The sequence below is a fragment of the Melospiza georgiana genome, chromosome 27 (genome assembly GCF_028018845.1).
Source record: "Melospiza georgiana isolate bMelGeo1 chromosome 27, bMelGeo1.pri, whole genome shotgun sequence".
In the NCBI taxonomy this organism is placed as follows: Eukaryota; Metazoa; Chordata; class Aves; order Passeriformes; family Passerellidae; genus Melospiza; species Melospiza georgiana.
The window spans coordinates 3812682-3832597 of NC_080456.1; the positions used below are offsets into that span (position 1 = coordinate 3812682).

The following is a 19916-nucleotide window of genomic DNA, read 5'->3' on the forward strand; positions in this document are numbered from 1 at the left end:
GAAGTGGAGATTTGGATGATTTTGGACATGATTTGCTCACTGTCCTGTTCTCCAAGGAACGGCTTCCACAACCAGAAATTCATGTGATGGTTTTTTTCTGGCTGCACATGGAGGGGAAAGGAAAACAAAGGCTGAAATCCTGAGGGAAACGTCTCCCATCTCTCCTCATGGTTTTCCCAATCTCAGAAAGTTTCTGGAGACCCTGAAAGCTTTTAAGAGTAACCCAGCTGTGGGCTGGTCCTTGCTAAGCACAGATAAAGCTCCTGCAGCTCCGAGAGGAAAACATCTGAGCTTTGGGAAGGCTCAGCTTTGGGAATGACACACTGCAAAGGTGCAGGGCAATGCAAGAGCAGCAGGTTCCACCAGGAGAGAGAAGAGCCCCAAACCTGGATTTACACAAAGGGATTTTTCCTCAGATTTGTGAGAGTTCAGAGTTAACCCTCACCCATGGTTCACTTGTTTTGTGCTGGAAATTCTCTCAGGACTCACAGCTGAGGTTGTTCTCCTCATTTGCCTGTTTTTGTGGGGAATTGGGCAATATTTGATATTTTCCTTACTCCCCCAGTGAGAGGGGAGTGTGTCTGTAGCGTTGAGGCGCTCTCATTTCAGCTGAAACTTTCTGTGTGTGATGCTAAAACTGAAATTTTGGCTGCAGGAGAGTTAATTTTCCTCATGGCAGCCAGCACAGGGCTGTGTTTTGGATTTGTGCTGACAACAGAGCTGATAACACAGGGATGTTTTAGTTCCAGCTGAGCAGAGCTTGCACAGAGCCCCTTTTTGCACCTCACCCTTCAACAAGTCTGCACAGGGAGCTGGGAGGGGACACAGCCAGGACAAGTGACCCTGAGTGACCACAGGGATCTCCCACACCATGCTCAACATTAAAATAATACTGAGCAGCCACTCTGGATTTCCGTAAATGAGGAGAGAAAAGGTGCAGCCTGTCCCCAAATCTTGTCTCTGAGCAAACATCTCTCACTGCTAGAAGGAGAAAATTCTTCATTTACTGATGGTTTTATCCCATTGATTAGTGAGGAGAGCAACTTTGTTCAGTTTTTAATATGGGCAGAGTTTTGCTGAACTGCCTCTGCATGTAAAATGGAATTGGTTCCATTTCCCACCTCCAAAACCTGAGTGACCACAGGGATCTCCCACACCATGCTCAACATTAAAAACCCTGAGCAGCCGCTCTGGATTTCCCTAAATAAGGAGAGAAAAGGTGCAGCCTGTCCCCAAACCCTGTCTCTGAGCAAACATCTGCTCTGCCACTGTTGGAAGGAGAAAATTCTTCATTTACCGATGTTTTTATCACATTAATTAGTGAGGAGAGCAACTTTGTTGAGCTTTTAATCTGGGCAGAGTTTTTGCTGAACTATGTCTGCATATAAAATGGAATTGGTTCCATTTCCCACCCCCAAAAGTGGTTTGTTTTTTTTTTTTTTGCAATTGTGCTGGGTGATCTTTGTGGAATTATTCCTTGACTTTTATCCGAAATCCATTGGTAATGGTTATTTAAGCTTTTTTCAGCGCTCTCTGGTTGTTTTAATTTCAGGGAGTCCATCGAGGAGTTTAAGTGTGTATTAGTTATCATATTGATGGATCAGCCAAGCAAGGAGCATTTGGAAATGCACATATTCCTGTTCCATTGACCTGGGAGATTTGAAGGATGAGGCTCTGCATGCCATTAGCACTTGGAGCATCCATAAACATCCCTTGGCAGCTTTCCATTTGGGTTTGGGATATTTGGAGCGAGATTTTTGTTCCCATTAATCCATCCCGGGGTATTAATTGGTTTGTTTGCCATTTATTTCACATTTTTCACTCAAAGGGGTGTTGAGTTTGTGCTCAGCAGACTTAGGGCTCTGCTCCTGCTAAATCAACCCCACTGATGGCAAATAAATCCCACTGGAGGCACGAGTAGCATCAATTCCTTGCTTGTGAGTCTGCTTGGGGCTGATACGAGGAAAAAGAAGAAACTGTGGCCAAAATTTGTTTCCCATGATCAGGTGATGATCTTTGAATGGCGATTTTCCCACTGCTGATTATGATTTTCCCACTGCTTCACCCCAACTTCTTTCAGATGTAACTCTGCTAAAATAAGCACAAAATGGTTAAAATTTGGTGACTTGGTGATACATGATCCAAGGAGATATCTCCACTCTTTAATTCAGGTGATCCAGATGTGGAATCAATATTTACACCCTCTCTGGGAGTGTTTGCAGGCTAAATTCGCCCAAGGGCGGAAATCACTTTGTGATCTTTGGGTAAAAAATATAAAATGCAGGAACACAGGCTGGGGGAGTGTAAAGAATATTAAGAATATTATTCCCTTTAAAATTCCAAGACCCCCAAGGTCTCTGCCACAGCATCTCTTCAGAGTCCTGGTGACTGCACCAGGAGTTACGTCTGGTCCTTAGGCAGAGAATTAATCTGGATTATTCTTACAAAACCCATCTCAAGTGAAACTTTTGCCGATATTTTTCCCAGAAGATTCTTCTCTTTCAGTCCAGAATTTTATCAGCGATTCTTATGCTAACAGGGGTCAGGAGATGAGATGTTTCTCACGTTACACTTGAAGCTCCTCATGAATAATGGCCTGTATCACCTCTATTGTCTGTCCAAAACATAAGCAAGCAGACATAAGGCCAGAGGAGAAATTTAAAGAGTGCTGAATAAGCCAGCAGGACGGAGCAAGGGCTGAGATAGTCGGGGAGGGAAACAAATACAAGGTGCAGCAGATGGTTATTTGGGGAAATATCCGAGCAGATTAACTGCCAGGGCTGCAGAATGAGCCAGGCCCCAGCTCTGAAGTCGCCTGAAACCTTCAGAGTGAGATGAACAGAAGCACAGGCCAACATCACTGCAGCCAAAATAAATGAGAGGTCATTATTCCCCAGTGGATTTTCTTAAGTGTTAAGTAGAGCACATCAGGCTTTTCACAGGAATCTGAGGGGGGCTGCCATGCTTGGGACCATCACTTGCTCCTGTGCAAGGCCAATCTGTCCACTTGAAAACAATTTTTATTGTCCTTCTCTCCTTTCCCTAATTATTCTCTTTGCCTTTTTTGTCCTCATATCTGTGTGTGCATTGTGTAAAAAAAAAAATAAAAGAAAAAGAAAGCTGCAGTTTGAGCAGGATGAGAATCCCCAAAATACATGGCACTGGAAATTCCCATCGTGTGGAAATTTCAGTTCCCCCCAGGCCCTTCAATCTTTTTCTTCAGCGAGACTGCAGCTGCCATCTGATTTGTATTTATATATGCTCTTTATAGATATTAATGCAATAACAGATTAAACCTAAAGTAACTGTTACTACACAGAGACATCTCAGGGGTCTGATCTCGCAAACATTAATGCCTCTGAATAACTTTAATCTTGTGCATTGTGTATTTGAATTTAATGGGGACTCTTGCATGCCAAAGTTTCTCACATTTGCGAATGTTTGCTGCAACTTCAGACTTCCCCCATATGTTGATGTCAATTTGTTTTTGCAACCTCAATACGGTTTAGAAACCTCAGCCTCTGATCACGGTTTGTGCATGGCTGCTTTTGCAGCTCTGCTGCATTCACTGGGCCTGATTTCCAATGGGAAAAATGGGAAAAAATGGGCTAAACCCTCACTGCTGACCCCACCACCTCAGACCAGGTTGAATTTCCCTCTCAAGGGCTTCTCCAGGATTTATTTTATTTAGCAAGCCTGTAGGTAATGAGGGTTATGATGCGGTAATGCTGTTGCTTCCCAAACCTCTTTCTGAAAGTGAATCCCTGAAAGAAACTGGATTGAAAAATTTGAGGAATAGCCCAGTGGTGCTGGATAAATACCTGGAGTATCCTTGGGAGGTGAATCCAACCTGCCCAGGGCAGGGCTTCTCCAGATTTTGCTTTATTTAGCAAGCTTGTAGGTAATGACGGTTATGATGTGGTAATGCTGTTCCTTCCCAAACCTCTTTCTGAAGGTGAATTCCTGAAAAAAACTGGAAAAATTTGGAAAATAGCCCAGTGGTGCTGGATAAATACCTGGAATGTCCAGGACATCAGGGAGGTGAATCCAACCCGCCCAGGGCAGGGCTTCTCCTGGCTTTGTTTCATTTAGCAAGCCTGTAGGTAATGAGAGTTATGATGTGGTAATGCTGTTGCTTCCCAAACCTCTTTCTGAAGGTGAATTCCTGAAAGAAACTGGATTGAAAAATTTGAGGAATAGCCCAGTGGTGCTGGATAAATACTTGGAATGTCCAGGACCCCAGGAAGGTGAATCCAACCTGCCCAGGGCATTGGTCTCTGCTCCCTGGGGAATGAACACAAGAGTCCAGACCCCTGTTGCATCATCTCTTCTGTGGTTTTAGACGACAAAAAGATAATTAAAATAATTGTCTTTTTACTAAATGTAAGGTTTTGATAGCAAACCTTAAGTAGGGTTGATCTGGGGATGTTTTATGGGCAACCAAAAATCTTGACCTCTCCTGGATGGGTGTTAAAGCTCCTGCACATCCTCCCGTGAGCCCAAACAGCTGAAATTCCTCATTTTGTGCCTCTGGAGCTCTGAACCCACTCAGAGCATGCTCAGCCTGTTGTAATGCACTGCCGAAAAAAGCAGTGCTCAGTTTGGAGTTCAATAATAATGGTAATTTCACAGCCTGATGTCAGGGTAATAAACTCTTCCACCGGGCAACTGCTGTGACCACCAGGAAAGTTTTATTTCTCCAGGTTCAACAGTTTCCCTGTGACTGATGGAGCCTTGGAGGAGAGGTGACTTCCCTCCAAAAGGAGCACTGATATTTCTGTGTTTGCAGTTAAGGCTCACTAACCACTGGCATCAATCTGATAAGCATCTGATGGGGCCCAATTATGCCATTCCTCAGCTTTGGAGTGAATAAAATTTATTTTCTAGCCCACAGGAAGGTGAATAGATTGGTTTTGTTCCTGTGTCCTGGCGTTATTTAAGATTAAGCTCCTTTTTCTGTGAGTTATCACCATATCTGCCAAGAGCAAATCTATTTTTGTGTTATGCTTAAAAGAGTAGGAGAGGGAGAAGAACAATAAGAGGGTGAGAACCAAGGTAACAAACAGAAGGAAATCATTAGATATTTGAATTAATGAGATATTTGCTTAACTAGCACAAATAACATTGCCCATCACCACTCTCACAACTCCCAAAACTGATCAGTCTGAATGGCACAAAGTTGTGTGGGACAGTTTAATGACCAAGACTTTGGAAATTTATTATTTTCAAATGTCAGAGGAAATTCAAAAGTTTTATCAGTTTTTGGCTGCCACAGCCCTGTAGGAAATCCTCATGCTCTAAGGGCTGCACACTTGGAGAGGTGTAGATGGAAATATCTAAAAATTAGGAATGCTGGTAAATATTAAGAATGTAGATGTAAATATCTAAAAATCAGGAATCTGCTTAACCTGGGAAGAGAAAGGGGCAAGTCCCGAGATTGAATGATCTGAACTATTTAAAATTAGTTTCTTAGAAGTGTTTCTTGTGTGGGGCGACTCCCTCAATAATTTTGATCAAAAATCATGAATACAGTGTCAGCTCCAAACATTGTAATGCCCAGAATTTAAAAGTTTAGTAGTTGGAAGATACAGATAAAGACCCAGAGGCTGATTGGTGATTTTTGTGTGTTTTTAGGTAGAACCCATCATGCTGAAAATCTTTCTAGCAACTCTAGACACAACTTTTGAAATAAAAAAAATAGAAAAGGATTCTTTTTAAAACCAATTGGCACCACTGAAATATTTCTGTTGATTAAATGACTGAGGGCAGGCTGCTGATGAGGGAACAGGATTTAATTGCTGCTGGCTGGCTGAGGATGGGCTCTGAGGCTGTGTGGGTGCTGGTTCTTGCTCTCAGCTTTGGAGCAGCCTCCACGTTTCATTGGGAAAACTGTGGCTCAGTTTTCCCCCCCTCCAGAAGGAGAAATAAACCCACTGGGTTATCCCCACCCCGAGCCCTGTGGCTCTGAGCAGAGATCCCAGCAGGGACATTGAGGAAGGACAATGAATAAACTCATTTTTGTGCCTCTCCTCCCCTCAGGTGTGTCCTGATCCCGTTCCAGACGGGCCTGGGGGGCTGAGCTGGTCTGGGACACCCTGGGACGGGCTGGTCCAGCCTGGGAGCTGCATTTTGGTGTCAGCTGGGAGCAGAAGTGGCCCCAGAGATCAGAATCCCTTTGGCCCACCAGGAAAATCCAGCCTGGGAGCTGCCAATTTTTGGGGATGAGATTCCATTGTTTTACCAGGGGTGAGAGCAGGCCGTGGAGACAGCCCAGACCAAAACTGAAGGGATCTTTTGATTTCATGGCACGGTGAGGAATAGGAAGCTGGAATGACTCCACCTTGGGCTTTTACTCCTCATCCCGTTGTCATTCCAGTTTAATGCGTTTTGGTGTCAGCTGAGAGCAGAAGTGGCCCCAGAGACCAGAATCCCTTGGGGCCTGCCAGGAAAATCAAACCTGGGAGCTGCCAACATTTGTGGATGTGATTCCATTGTTTTACCAGGGGGGAGGGCAGGACGTGGAGACAACCCAGACCAAAACTGAAGGGATTTTTAAATTTTGTGGCATGGTGAAGAATAGGAAGCTGGAATGACCCCGACTCCACCTTGGGCTTTGACTCCTCATCCCGTTGTCTTTCCAGTTTAATGCATTTTGGTATAAACTGAGAGCAGAAGTGGCCCCCAGAGATCAGAGCCCCTTTGGACTAATCTCCACCGGGAAAATCCAGCCTGGGTGCTGCCAATATTTGGGGATTTGATTCCGTTTTACCAGGGGTGAGGGCAGGCTGTGGAGAGACCCCAGACCAAAATTTAAGAGATTTATTTAATTTCATGGCACGGTGAGGAATAGGAAGCTGGGATGATCCTGACCCCACCTTGGGTTTTGACTCCTCATCCTGTTGTCATTCCCTGTCCCATTGAGGTGCCCAGAAATTACAGAATTGTCCTAATATCTGTCCCTCCCTTTATTTAAGCACCTAAACCATGTCCAACCTTGTAATTCCATGCACATCCTCCAAATATTTTAGCACCTGGATGATACTGAAAGTCATTTTCAACCCAACCCAACTTTAATTCTGTCATCTCACCCACCCTTGGGTTTTCATTTTCTCATCTACCTTTCAGTACCCTCATGCTGCCAGGTATTTATTTATGATAAATGCATTAAAATACTTTTATTTAGCTGGAAATGGACAATTGCAGCACTCTGGATGTGGAGAAAGCTGAAGCTGGGTTCCCAGATGAGGCACCAGGGATGTTCTACAGGTGCTGCCTGAGGAGCAGAGCCCCTGTTGCATTGATTGCTTTAATGCTGACCTGGAATTGTTGGATTAATCACGGCCAGGAGCACCAGGAGCATGGAGAAAGTGTCTCTGCAGTGGGAGGAAGCCAAAGCAATAATGGCATTGCAATGCTGGGATTGCACCTGGGGAGCTGAATTCCCAGAAATGCGCAGGACAAAGGGCTGGGCCCAAAACTGGGGCTTGGCCATGGCTTTGGGCAGGGAGAGATTTGAGTCTCTTGGGATGTTTCACTTTAGGATGTTCAGGTGGAGATTTCTTGCTTTGAGCAGTCCAGGGAGAGATTTTACTCTCTTGAGATTTTGTATTTTGGGATTTTCAGGTGGAGATTTCTTGCTTTGGGCAGTCAAGGTGGGTTTTTTTTTTTTTTTGCTCTGGGCAGTTCAAGGAGAGATTTTACTCTTGCGATTTTTTACTTTGGGCAGTCAAGGTGGAGATTTTTGTGCTTTGGGCAGTTGAGGTGGGGATTTTTTCTTTGGGCAGCTCAGAGAGAGATTTTACTCCCTTGGGATTTTTTACTTTGGGTTTTTCAGGTGGGGATTTTTTACTTTGGGATGTCCAGGTAGGGATTTTTTTGCTTTGGGCAGTTCAGGTGGGGATTTTTAGCTTTGAGCAGTTCACACGGGGATTTGTTGCTTTGGGCAGTTCAGATGGGAATTTTTTTTGTTTTGGGATGTCCATGTGGGTTTTTTTTTTTTTTTTTTTCCTTTGGGATGCCCAGTTGGGGATTTTTTTTTGCTCTGGGCATTCCAGGTAGGGAATTTTTGTCTGTCTGTCCAGAAGCAAGGAGGTCCCTGGCTCTGCTGGCAGGCCCCACAGTTTTTGCAGACAGATGCTTCACCCCAAGCCCAGATGCTGCCTTTGCCCCAGCCCTGAGCAAGGCAAACAGAGAATCTTCTCTTCATCAACTTCATTTGCAGCGATCGCTCCCCAAGCTCCTTTGAGAGAGAGGAGGAGAAGGAACCTGAGAAACCCTCCCAAAAGCTTGTCCAAACCTATTTTAAAACAAAAAAAAAACCCCCAGAAAATAGCAGTGTGCAGGTCCGTGTGCTGCTGCAGCAGAGGGAGATGCAAGCAGGGCTGCCCAAGCCTTGTGGGGCTCTGTGAGCTCCAGGGCTGGAACCGTGGCTGGAGACAGCAGCACCCCTCAGTCCCAACAGGATATTTGGGCTTTGTTGAGCCATGAGCACAAACTGAGCCTTGCAATGGTTGGAAGGGGAAAGGTAAATTGGGGAGTATCTTCTGCACGTAGTGGAATGATGAAAAAAAGAATTTTTTTGAAGTTGATGGCAACAAGAGGCTATTTTCTTAAAAATATTAACAGAGAGGGAAGTGTAGGTTGTAGAGGCTTTATGTTTTCTGTGATCTTGTTGATCTTCTTTAGGTCGTGGAGTGATTTCTAGGAATTTGAAGTCTTTTTATGAATGGCAAAACACCTTCTAATTATGACAAAATAAATGATAACATTATATTATCTCAGCCTTCTCATAAAACTAAAATAAAAGATTTTAAAACACCTCTCATCACTCCATCTCTAGATCAGAAAAAAAAAATTCCATCCAAAAGCAGTGGGCAGGGGTTTGCTCAGAGCTGGAGATGCCCGGGCAGGGAGGAGCTGCGGGACCCTGTGGGATGGCAGGAACAGCCCCAAGCCCTGGAATCACAGACACCTCCCTGTGTGGGGCCGCTGAACTCGCTGGAACCACTCAGGGCTGGTTTTCTGTGGGCCAGGATGGTGCCGTGGCTGTTCCTGGGAGGTCACTGAGGTGTGAGGGCTCCCCAGGCTCCAAAACCTGCTCCCCCAAAACACTGCGGGATCCTGACACATCCACACCGTGTCTTTGTGTCCCTGCAGGCAGAGATGTGCTGGTAGACGTGCAATATAAATATTTTCCATTTGCCTTCCTATTCAAATTCCCTTCCAGCCTTCTCCCCTCCCCATCCCAGATTTCATTTTTTTCAGATTTCTTGAGCATCCAGCTCTCCTGTTTTATTGCAGAGGAATTGCCTGTGATCCAACATGATTTATTTATTTATTGTTCTTTGTCTGGGCACCTCAGCCTGTGCTGGAGCTGCAGTTATTTTGCAAGTCAGCTCATGGGCACTGCCCCATTTTGCTGTTGTTGCCCTGGAGTTCTCAGTTCCCATCCTGGGTACTTCCCTGTGTGGGCACATTCAGCTGCAGCACTCACAAAGCTTTCTTCTTGCCTTCTTTCCCTTCTTTCTTTTTATTTTTTTATTTAGGTTTTTTTTTTTTTTATTTATTTTCAAGACGCTGCTGAAATTCAAAATTGCTGAAATCTGCTCGTAAAAGATGTCAAGAGGCAAAGCCAGGAATGATCCTTTAAGGGCACTCTTTGATATTTGGGGAAGTGAACCTTGAAAACCTCCCTTGTTTCCTGTTGTTCCATTCCTTGCTTTCTCTCATAAAGTTGTTTTTTTTTTCCCTTTTCTGAAGGCTTCCAAAGTACACAACCTCCCTGAAAGTCTATTGCTCCCTAAAGAAGGTCTTTCTGTAGGTTTTGACCCAGGTCCATCTCCCGTCCCAGCTGCAGCTCCTTTTCCTTTGAGGTGAGGCCAAAGCTGCTGAAATTCATGTCAGGGCTGGAGGTTGAAGGATTATCCAGCCCAGAGGAAGGGCTGGGGCTGCTGGGGACATTTCACCTCCAGTTTCCTGTTCAGGATGACACCAGGGGATCCTTCTGGAGCCAAGATTTGTCTCTCATCGCTGCAGATCCTCTCTTGTCTCACTCCTTCCTTCCACGGTGGTGAAACCCTTAGCTCAAGCTCAGTTTTCAGGTATTTAAGGCACAAAACCTACCTTTAAAGAGGAAAAAATTTTGCAAATTATCTCCTTTAATCACGCCTGTGTTCTGGTGAGCTGCACTTTTCCCTTTTGCCTGTAGCTCCCTGCTTCTCCCAGCAATCCCCCCAGCGCTGCAGGAAGGGAATTGAAATGTGAGGCAGCAAAGCCTCCAGAATTGTTTGCCATCGATCCAAAATATCTTCTGCCACTTCACCGATGCGAGGTCTCCCTGATTTCGTCCCAGGGCTGCTGTAGAAGGTTTTTTTGGGGTGTGTGTGTGTGTCCTGCCTGCCCTCGCCCCCTCCCCAGCTCGTTTTGGTGGAGGCTCAGTGAGGCGGCTCCGTCCTTGGCGTGTGTTGTGATCTGGGAATTATTTGGTGGCTAATTACTGAACTGCTCTGCAAAACGAGGCTGCACATCCTGCCCTGGGACACCCTCGACCAGCCTGCAAGGAAAACAGGCTCCTTTTAAAGTGCTTCCCTAGAAAATGCTTGGTTAAGCAGCAGAAAACACCTGTCTGCAAGAGAGACCGTGCTGCTTTTAAACAACAGCAAAAAAACCTGTGTGATTCCTGCTCTGAGCAGGCTTGGGATGACACCCAGCCTTGTCCAGTGTGGCTTCAGCATCTCACCAGGAGGATGAAATGTTCTTTTCTGCGTGTTGTGATCTGGGAATTTGTGAATTGCTGCCTTTGCCCTGCAAAACAAGGTGCACATCCTGCCCTGGGACACCCTGGGCCAGGCTGCAAGAAAACCAGGCTCCTCTTTAGGGTGTCTCCCTAGAAAATGCAGAAAATACCTGTCTGCAAGAGAGACTGTGCTGCTTTTAAACAACAACAATAAAAACCCTGTTGTTTGTTTGAGAAACAAACCTGTGTGATTCCTGCTCTGAGCAGGGCTTGGGGTGACACCCAGCCTTGTCCAGCGTGGCTTCAGCATCCCCCAAAATCTCGCCAGGAGGATGAAATGTTCTTTTCTGTGTGGTGTGATCTGGGAATTTGGTGGCTAATTACTGAATTGCTCTGCAAAATGAGGCTGCACATCCTGCCCTGGGACACCCTCGACCAGCCTGCAAGAAAACCAGGCTCCTCTTTAGGGTGTCTCCCTAGAAAATGCAGAAAATACCTGTCTGCAAGAGCGACTGTGCTGCTTTTAAATAACAACAAAAAAACCTGCGTGATTCCTCCTCTGAGCAGGGCTTGGGGTGACACCCGGCCTTGTCCAGCGTGGCTTCAAAATCCCCCAAAACCTCACCAGGAGGATAAAATTTTCTTTTCTCTTCCCTTTCTGGTCACGTTTTACCAGTGGAGTTACTCAGCGAATTAATAGGTATAGAAATGCAAAGCTCTTTTCTTATTACACGCCATCGATCTGATTGCAGTGTCATTAATTGAAAGACTCTGGAAATGTGATGGATGGTTCAGTTCAGGATTCCACATTCGTTTTGGCATAGCCCTGCAGGAGAAAAGCTGCATGAAGCTGATTGAAGGGCTCTTTTTGTCTGACATGAATTATTCTTTCATTGTCAAACCTTGTAACAGCATTCAGACATAGGGAGATTTACAATGTGAAATCCTAAATGGGGTCTATTCTTAAAATAAAATTAGAAAAAAAAAAAAAAAAAAGAAGAGAGAGAGAGCTTTATCTTGCAACGTTGAAAATAGCTATGTTTAAAAAAAAAAAAAAAAAAAGACAACCCCACAACTATTCCTCCAAATTAAATATCTTCTGCAAAACCCAAGGGGCTGATGTTTCTCACTTAATTTTAAATTATTCTGATGGTGAGGCCTTAAATGAATAAAACAATTGCTTTAATCACATAACGGTTGTCAACATTTTTATTACATCCAAATATATTTGTTTGTCTGGGAGGGTTTGTTTGCTCTCCCCACTGCTGTCATTCCCCCGGCTGAACGATTTGTCCGACTCGCTGGGAATCCTGCTCGTCCTGGAAAATCACACCAGCCTTTCCTTCCTCTTTGGGGAAAACCTAGGTGGACCCTGCCGAAATGTTTATTTAAGGAAATCATTCTGCATTTCAGAAAACACTTAAAAAAAAAAAAATAAAACGAACCCAAAACACCAGCTCTGTGTGCAAAGATTTCAGCTTTTCCCAGCCTGCTGGCTGCAGGCAGGTCTTATTGAATGAGCTTTGGGTTTATTTAATTTTTATTATTTTGCTGTTCCGTGGTTAAATTCTGCGGGTTCTTTTGTCTGTATCAAAATTCCTGCCAGGCTCTGGTGCTTGGGAGATGCAACCACTCCAAAAAGCAGCGGGAGAGGAGCAGCCCCGCTCCTCTTTACCCCCCGAGATCGCCGTGCAAAGTTGATGAAGAGTTTGGAATGCCAAGCAGCCACCCAACTCGTGGGCTCATTTGAGAATAAAACACTGAAATAACATTATCCGAGATGGGAATCAATGTCATGCCTGTTACAAGTGCTGGAGCTGGGAGAATAGCGAGATTACACAGAGCAGGCAGATTAGATGAAGAAGAGTATTCGATTACATTCCATCTGATTAGTGCTGTCTATTCATCTGCGTGGGGCGTTTTTTGTTCTTCAAGAAAGCTGCCTTATTTTTATGGGAATGGGCTGCGTTGAGAAAGCTGAAAGCTGGAAGAATTGGATGTAAAATCGTGGTGGGAACAGGCAGCTCTCTGCCTTAACCATCCTCCTCCCTCTGCTCCCTTCCCATCCCCGGACCTGCGTGCCTAAATGTTTTAGCAGGCAGATCAGCACAGAAATGACCATTTTTTACCGTCATTTAACCACTTTTCACCCCCAGGAAGGCATCAAGTGATCACTCTCTGCCTGACCCCTGAAACAAATGCCCTTTCCCACCTGAGCCGGACACTTGCAGGCAGCCAGCCCGGCCCCATGACCGAGATGAGCAATTCCCACTGAAGTGGGCAGAGAGCCTTTTCTCCCCGAGCCTGAGGAACAAACGGCACTGATGGGAAATGTTGTCCTCATCCCCCGCCCCCTCCCCCTGCCCGTCTGCATGGAATACCCTCCCCAACGTGGATTTTTTAAGGTCTCATTGTTCGGCGAGAGGGTTGAGATTATTTTTGTAGGGATTTTTTTTTTATATATATATATTTTTTTGGGGGGGGGAGGGTTTTCCCTGGTCCCGGCCACTGCAGGTGCTGCTCCTCCTCACACTGGGAATCTCCAGCAGTTCTGCAATTCCCAAGTTTGGGGATGGAGCTGGGTCAGAGCGCAGCACCCACTGAGCAGCGGGGTTTTCCCAGCCCCTTCTTGCTTCATTTTCAGGCTCTGGGATGCTCCCAGCCAGGGCTCCTCAGGCTGTTCCTGCAGCTCTCCTTTAATTCTGAGCACCTCCAGTGCCGTTAGCAGCTCCAACCTTCCAGCCACAGGCTGTGCCTAAAAGGTGAGGGAGCTGGGGAGGGGTTGCTTTCAATAGTTATTCGAAATTAGGATGATTTAATTTCATTTTTTTTTTTCCTTTATGCTGTCTCAAGCTAAATAAACTCAGTTCCTCCGAGCCCAAAAAGCAGCGAGGATATTTTGCCTTTGGTGTCACAAATTATCCTCCCGTGGAAGCTGAGATCAGGAGAAAGGGACACAACGAGAGAGTTTGTGCAGCCTTGCAGGACTCTGAGCGTATTCTACAGAAAGGGGGGGAAAAAAATGTTTATTCTCAGCCCCAAACTCTGTGAAACTGCTTCATTTTCGGAGTTCCCCGCGCTCCGAAATGCGGGCTGGATAATTTCTGCAAATTCAATTAGAGTTTGGAGCCCGTGGCCGCTCTGATCAGATCTGTGTAAATAACATTGTCCCCAGCCTGTGCTGTCACCTCTGAAATGCTCTCTGGATCGCAGCCTAGCTCTGTCTTTTCTTGTGGTGGAGTCAGGGTGGTGCTGGATTTCGGAGCTTTTTGCATTTTATTGCTCTTCTTTTTTTTTTTTTATTTAATCTTTTTTAGTTTTTTTTTTTATTTTCTTTTTTTTTAAGTCTGTTTTGATTCTGACAGTTTTTAAAGGTGGGGCTCATTTTTTTTGTGAGGTTAAGAAGAAGGAGAGAGTGAAAGGTACCGTATCTTTCTTCTTAATTGTTTGGCTTAAGTCTGAAACATCTGAAAAAACACCCTTAAAATGGTCTTAGAAGTAACAGTCGCTTAATTAATAAAAAAAAAAATAGTAACAGATTTAGCTTACCCTCTTTATGGACTTAACTTCTGGAAATTAGGCATCCAGTCTGTCTCCTCTGCAATAATCAGTTTCTTATCTAACAGATATGAAACGACCAAATACATCTTACATCCTTTAACCCAGCAACAGTTATCCCAAAAAAGAAAAACTAAAACAAAAATCGAAGCGCTGCTACAGCTCAGAGCACCTTTTTACTTTCAACCCTTCAAAGTCGCCCGTTTATTCCCATCCCAGCTCAGCTTAATTCCCTTTTATTGTGTCGTTGGGCTGCAAATATACAGTGCCATGCCTAATTGTGCTGCAATCCCACATTAATAACCTGCAACTTTGCATCCCGAGCAGCGAGGAGCACGGAAAAAAAAAAAGGCAGAAACAGATGCAATTATTTGTTGCTGGCTAAGTTACTGTACGTGACCCAGGTGCTGGAGGACTATTTGCATGTGTTTCTCACCTTTGTTCACCCAGACACATGGGGATCTCGAGCTATTGCTGACTAATTGATAGTTGTAGTAACTGCTATAGGCTCCTTAGATTAGAAATGCATGCAGACGTGTGTCTTGGATTCAAACATTAAGGAACACACACACTCTCACTTACTTCCACGGGCAGAAAGTCTTCGTACTATTAGAGGTGTGTGATGGAGATAGCAGGACATAAAACAGAAGAGAGAGAGACACAGGGAGAGAGAGAGAGACAGAGACAGAGAGATGGCATGCAGCATATATACCCCTACAAATAGTTCTAAAATGCGTTTGCAAATGCAGAAGTCTTCAGAACCATCCAACAGTTCAGCACAACCCTTTTTATCTCTTCTCCGCGGGACGTCTCCATCCAGATTACTCGAAAAAAGCGGAAAAGGTGAGAGCTCTGCCATCTTAGCTCTGAATTCATCTGATTTCCTTTTTTTTTTTTTTTTTTTTTTCTCCCTCTCTCTCTCTCTCTCTCTATATCTCCCCCCCCCTCCTTCTCTCCCTTGTATTCCTTATGCCATTGTCCATTCTTATGATGGCAGCCGCCCTTGCTCTTGAATGCAAGTGTCACAGCGGGAGCAAAAAGGGTTCAGGGCTGCATTGTCAAAGCCATGGTTGCCTATTGTTTCTTAGCCTTTCACTGCTCTGCTTTTCCGAGCCTCTTTCCCTATCAGTGGCCCCTGTCAAGGGGAGGAGTAGGGAGAAAATTGCAAGAGTTAGTCGTCCTTTTTATTGCACACTGTTATGATAAACAGCCCCAGCAATACATCCCACAAAATTAGGAATTATAACGACGGGACGGGGGGAAAAAAAAAGGAAATTTCTTTGTAGGTTTGCGTTTGGCGCTGCCCTTATGTCAAAAGCTTGGTTTTCTTAGGAAAGACTTTTGTATTGGTGGTTTTTATTTTTTTTTTTTTTAATTTTTTTTTTTTTTTTTGCCCAGCAAAAAATAGAGGCAGCTGCAAAGTGAACAGTGAGCTATTTAGCCACAAGGTAAAAATTTCCTGTTGCTATTTGGATACTGATGCTTTTCAATTTTAAAGGTGTGTGTGGGGGGAGAAAGCATGACTGAAAGCATTTCTCTAGCTGTCCATCTATCCATCCATCCATCCATCCATCCATCCATCCATCCATCCATCCATCCATCTCTATTTTATGTTTTAAAGCAATTGAAAACGGGTTTTAAAAAGGCCAGGGAGGCTGTTTGCAAGTTGGTTTTATTTGGGGGAAAAAAATTAATAATAATAATAAAAAAAATCTGTCAGTGCAGAATGAGGTTTGTGTTTCAGCTGATTGAATCTTGTGCTGGGAGATGAAGGGGGATGAGTGTCCTGCTCGTGCTTTGTCAGGGCATTCAGAGTAAAATCTTGTCACAATTTCTTCCTTTGGTGGAGAGGGGAAAAAAATTAATGCAGGCAGGAGTTTGGTTGGCATTTCAGCGTGTGTTTGATTGTCTTGTGTGCACAGGCCAGCTCTGCCCGTGCTCCAAACTTCTGGGAGGTTACAAAGTCGTGGCCTCAAAAGTTTTTTTGTTTTACTGCGTTTGAGGTGAAATTGCTGAGAGGAGAAAATTATTTCTACAAAGGGGCTGCCCAAAAGAGTGCAAACATATTTATGTGCTCAAGCTGTAAATATTTTATTCGTTTCACTTTATATTTTATTTTTACTTACGTTAAAAAAGAATCTGACAAAGTGAAAGAGAAGCAAATGCAATTTGTGTTTTTTTCTGTAAATTTGAGCATCATCCTTTCAATCCTTAAATTTTTCCTCACTGCCCTCAGTGTACAGGATATTTAACAGTCTGGGGGTTTAATTTTTTGCAAGCCTATTATTATTTTCTTTTGGCTGAGCTGTTACATGATCAGGAATTATTAAAAGCAAACACTGCAGACCGTTCAGATATGTGCTGCTCGAGGCTGAATATCTGAGCCATTGCAAACGTCTCGTGCTATTTTATCGTGTCTAATAATACCAGGCACAGATGTAAATATGGTTTAAGTCTTAGAGAAGCTCGCAGAGAAATTTTCCTCAAAGTGCTCGGGCTTGGTTTTGGTTCTGGTGCAGAAAATCGAATTGGCCGAGCCTCCCAAACGAGAGGTTTTGGTGGGAATTTAGAAAAATGGCCAAAATATTTCACCTGCGTTCCCTCTTAACTCTCAGGATGCCGAAATAGAAGTGATTTGAGGAGCAAATTCTCCCAGACAACTCGCTTTGCCTTTTCTCCCCCGTGCTGGTGCTTTCTATACTCATTTATTGCCCTGCACCGCCAAGTTCTAGGTCAAGTATGCGCCTGTTTGGAATATCTTTACGTTTGAAACTTTTTTTTTTTTCATGGAGAAATGATGAAAGAACTCTGGCCTTGTTTTAAATCAAGCTCTGAATGCAGCTGAGGCCACCCTGGGAGCACAATGTTTAATTTCCATTCGACATCTGCCTTATATTTCCCATTGCAGCCCAGGCTCTGCGTGGAAGGAGCACTTAGCGCTGATAAAAAGTTTGGCATCTCTTTTGTCAGGGGTTGTAATTTCTGTTCTCTCAATCTGGACTGTCATTTTGTAAAAAAAAAAATCTTTTGTCACCGGAGCTGAATGGAAAACCTGGAATGTGCAGGAGATTAAAGAAATGGGGGAAGAGGATTCAAACGTGCGCAGCGATTCTGGGCGCTCCCCTCTCCGAGACAGATGGTGCCTAATCCTGATTTTTCCTTATTCCAGTGGCAATTCCGAGCTGTCCCTCTGAATCCACAACTGAATGCTGATGAATCAGGATCAGGCCTGGCTCATTTCTTTGCTTTTGGAGGCTGTGGGTTGATCTGGCAGGGATTTCTGCAGGCACAGCTCTGCCCTGGCACTCCCGCTGAGAGGTGCCCACTGAGTGACTCCAGCACTGCCCCGAGCCCCACTCTTCCTCCTCCTCCTCCTCTTCCTCCCTGACCTTCCAAATCTAGGAATAAATGTCTGATATGAGGGGTTTTCTTTAGGTAGGTCTGGGTAGGGAAATCTCAGAGAAATTGGTGGGGTTTTCTTTAGGTAGGTCTGGGTAGGGAAATCTCAGAGAATTTGATGTGTCTGGGCACTCCAGCGTGGCTGAGATGTCAGGTGATAAAAAGGGGGATAAAAAGAAGTTTTTTCAGAGCAAAGGCAAAAACATTTAGCCCCACATATGAATTTTAAAAAGGGCGATTCAGGGGCAGAGGTGTTCCAACCTGATCTGTTTCAGGGGGAGAAGGGAAAACTTCACTCTGTGTTTAATGGTTTAAATTTGTTTTGTCTCCTTATTAATCCAAACAACTTGTGCTCACTTTGCTTTTATATAATAATATAAAAATGCTTTTTTTGCCCCAGATTCTGTTCTGTAATCTGAAGTTGAAGTGCTTTGTGTGCTGCCAGCTCAAGTTCCAGGCACCTCTTTCACTCTTTCTTGTGGGATTTCAATGAGCAACACTTACAGCTCTGTTCTACAAAGAAATAAATATACCTCATTTTTTTATTATTTTTTTTTCCCTCTCATAGGAGTAACTTCAGTGGGAATTGCTCATGGAAAAGAGAAAGGATCACCTGGATTCTTCTGGAGCTGGGAGTCAGGGCCAGAAATCTGCAGGAAGGACCTACCCAAGGAACAAGAGGAGGATTTCACTTCTCCAGAGCTCCATCCCACCGCGAGCTCCAGGCAAGTACCATTCCCCTGCTTGGAGCTTCACTGGTGTTATGAGTTCTCACACACAGAAATTGTCTCAGTGAGGTTGGATTGCATCAAAATGTGATGAGAATTCGGTGCATTAATCAGGGATCTTGTCCCATCCATGGCCAGAATGCCATTGCACCCTTGTGGAGGTTTTTAGAGTCCAAAATGCAGCAAGAACCAGCCCAGAGAGTTGTCAGGAAAAGCTGAACTTGGGTTGTGAGCCTTTGGCCAACCCCAAATCCATTTTTTGTTACCCCTTAAAATCACGGATTAGGCAGCCCTCTGCCTTTTCAGGATTTTGGGGGCTGCAAACCCCCAGAACTGAGCCCCTGTTTTAAACAGAGGCACCACTTTTATTGACAGGAATGCATTTCCTGAGCCAGGACGGAGATTGTGGAAATTGTGGAAATTGTGGAAATTCTGGAAATTCAGGGTGAAATTTTGTGTCCAGGTGGGCTCTGCATGCCATGGGCAGCACCTCCCCAGGGGATCCCACTGCTTTCCTTCTTCCTGCTCATGGAATTCATCCCTTGGTGAGAGCAAAGCTTGGCAGAAAAGAGATTCTTTAAAAGTGGAAGAGTCTGAAAGAAGGCATGAAAGAACTTCTTTTCCACTGGGAAAAGCCTGCTTGGCATGCCAGAGTTTAACCAAACCAGGCTCTGAGAGAGCCCAGCAGAAAACTTTCATGTGACAGTGTTGGCAAGAAAGAGAAATAAGGATTTTTTAATGGGTCAGTTGCTTTGTTTTGCTGTTGTGACAGAAGTGACTCATGTGCTCAAATCACCTTGTGGGAAAGAGAAATAATGTTCTGAAATGTTCCTTCCAGAAAGTTATTTCTCTTTGCGACAAGGTGTTTTGGGTGGGAAGATGATTTGTGGTACAACTTCAGTTGTATTTATACACCTGCAATCTGCTCCATTGCTTTCATCAGGCTGTGCATGGAATTCCCACTTCCATTGACAGGAATTGCGGAAATTCAGGCTGGAAATTCCTGAAAATTGTGGGCATTGTTTTCTTTCTTTACATTTGCTTTGACTATGAAGGACTCAACCTGGGTGTGAGTTATAGGTTCGAAATGGAATTTCACAGATTGTGTTTCCTCCTGCTCTTTGGGTTTTCCGTCATTTTTTCGTCCGTGGTTTCAGAATGGACACTCGTGTGGCGTCACCTTTGAGGGCCTGGTTGCTTTTTCAGTTGCTGCTGGACTTGGAGGCATTTGGAGAGTTTGAGATGGGATTTTGGGAAGGAATTCATGGCTGGAATTCCTTCCCAAAGGAATCTGTGGCTGCCCTGGATCACTGGGAGTGCCCAAGGCGGGGTTGGATGGAGCTTGGGACAACCTGGGACAGTGGAAGGTGTCCCTGCCCATGGGATGGGCTTTAGGGTCCCTCTCAACCCAAACCATTCCATGACTTCTGTGAATTGAACAGTCCCGTCCAGGCCTTTATCAAAGCCAAAGAACATTTTTCCATTGTAAAAGTATA

General features: G+C 44.6%; 1 long non-coding RNA gene across 1 annotated transcript in view; it reads left to right on the top strand.

Moving 5' to 3' along the window:
* Positions 1-18415, top strand: part of LOC131093982 (uncharacterized) — a 39852-nt gene extending 21437 nt beyond the window's left edge. The window contains exon 3 of the long non-coding RNA XR_009115643.1: positions 18261-18415. This is a non-coding gene — a long non-coding RNA (uncharacterized LOC131093982). The remainder of the gene's footprint in view (positions 1-18260) is intronic.
* The last annotated feature ends 1501 nt before the right edge of the window (positions 18416-19916 follow it).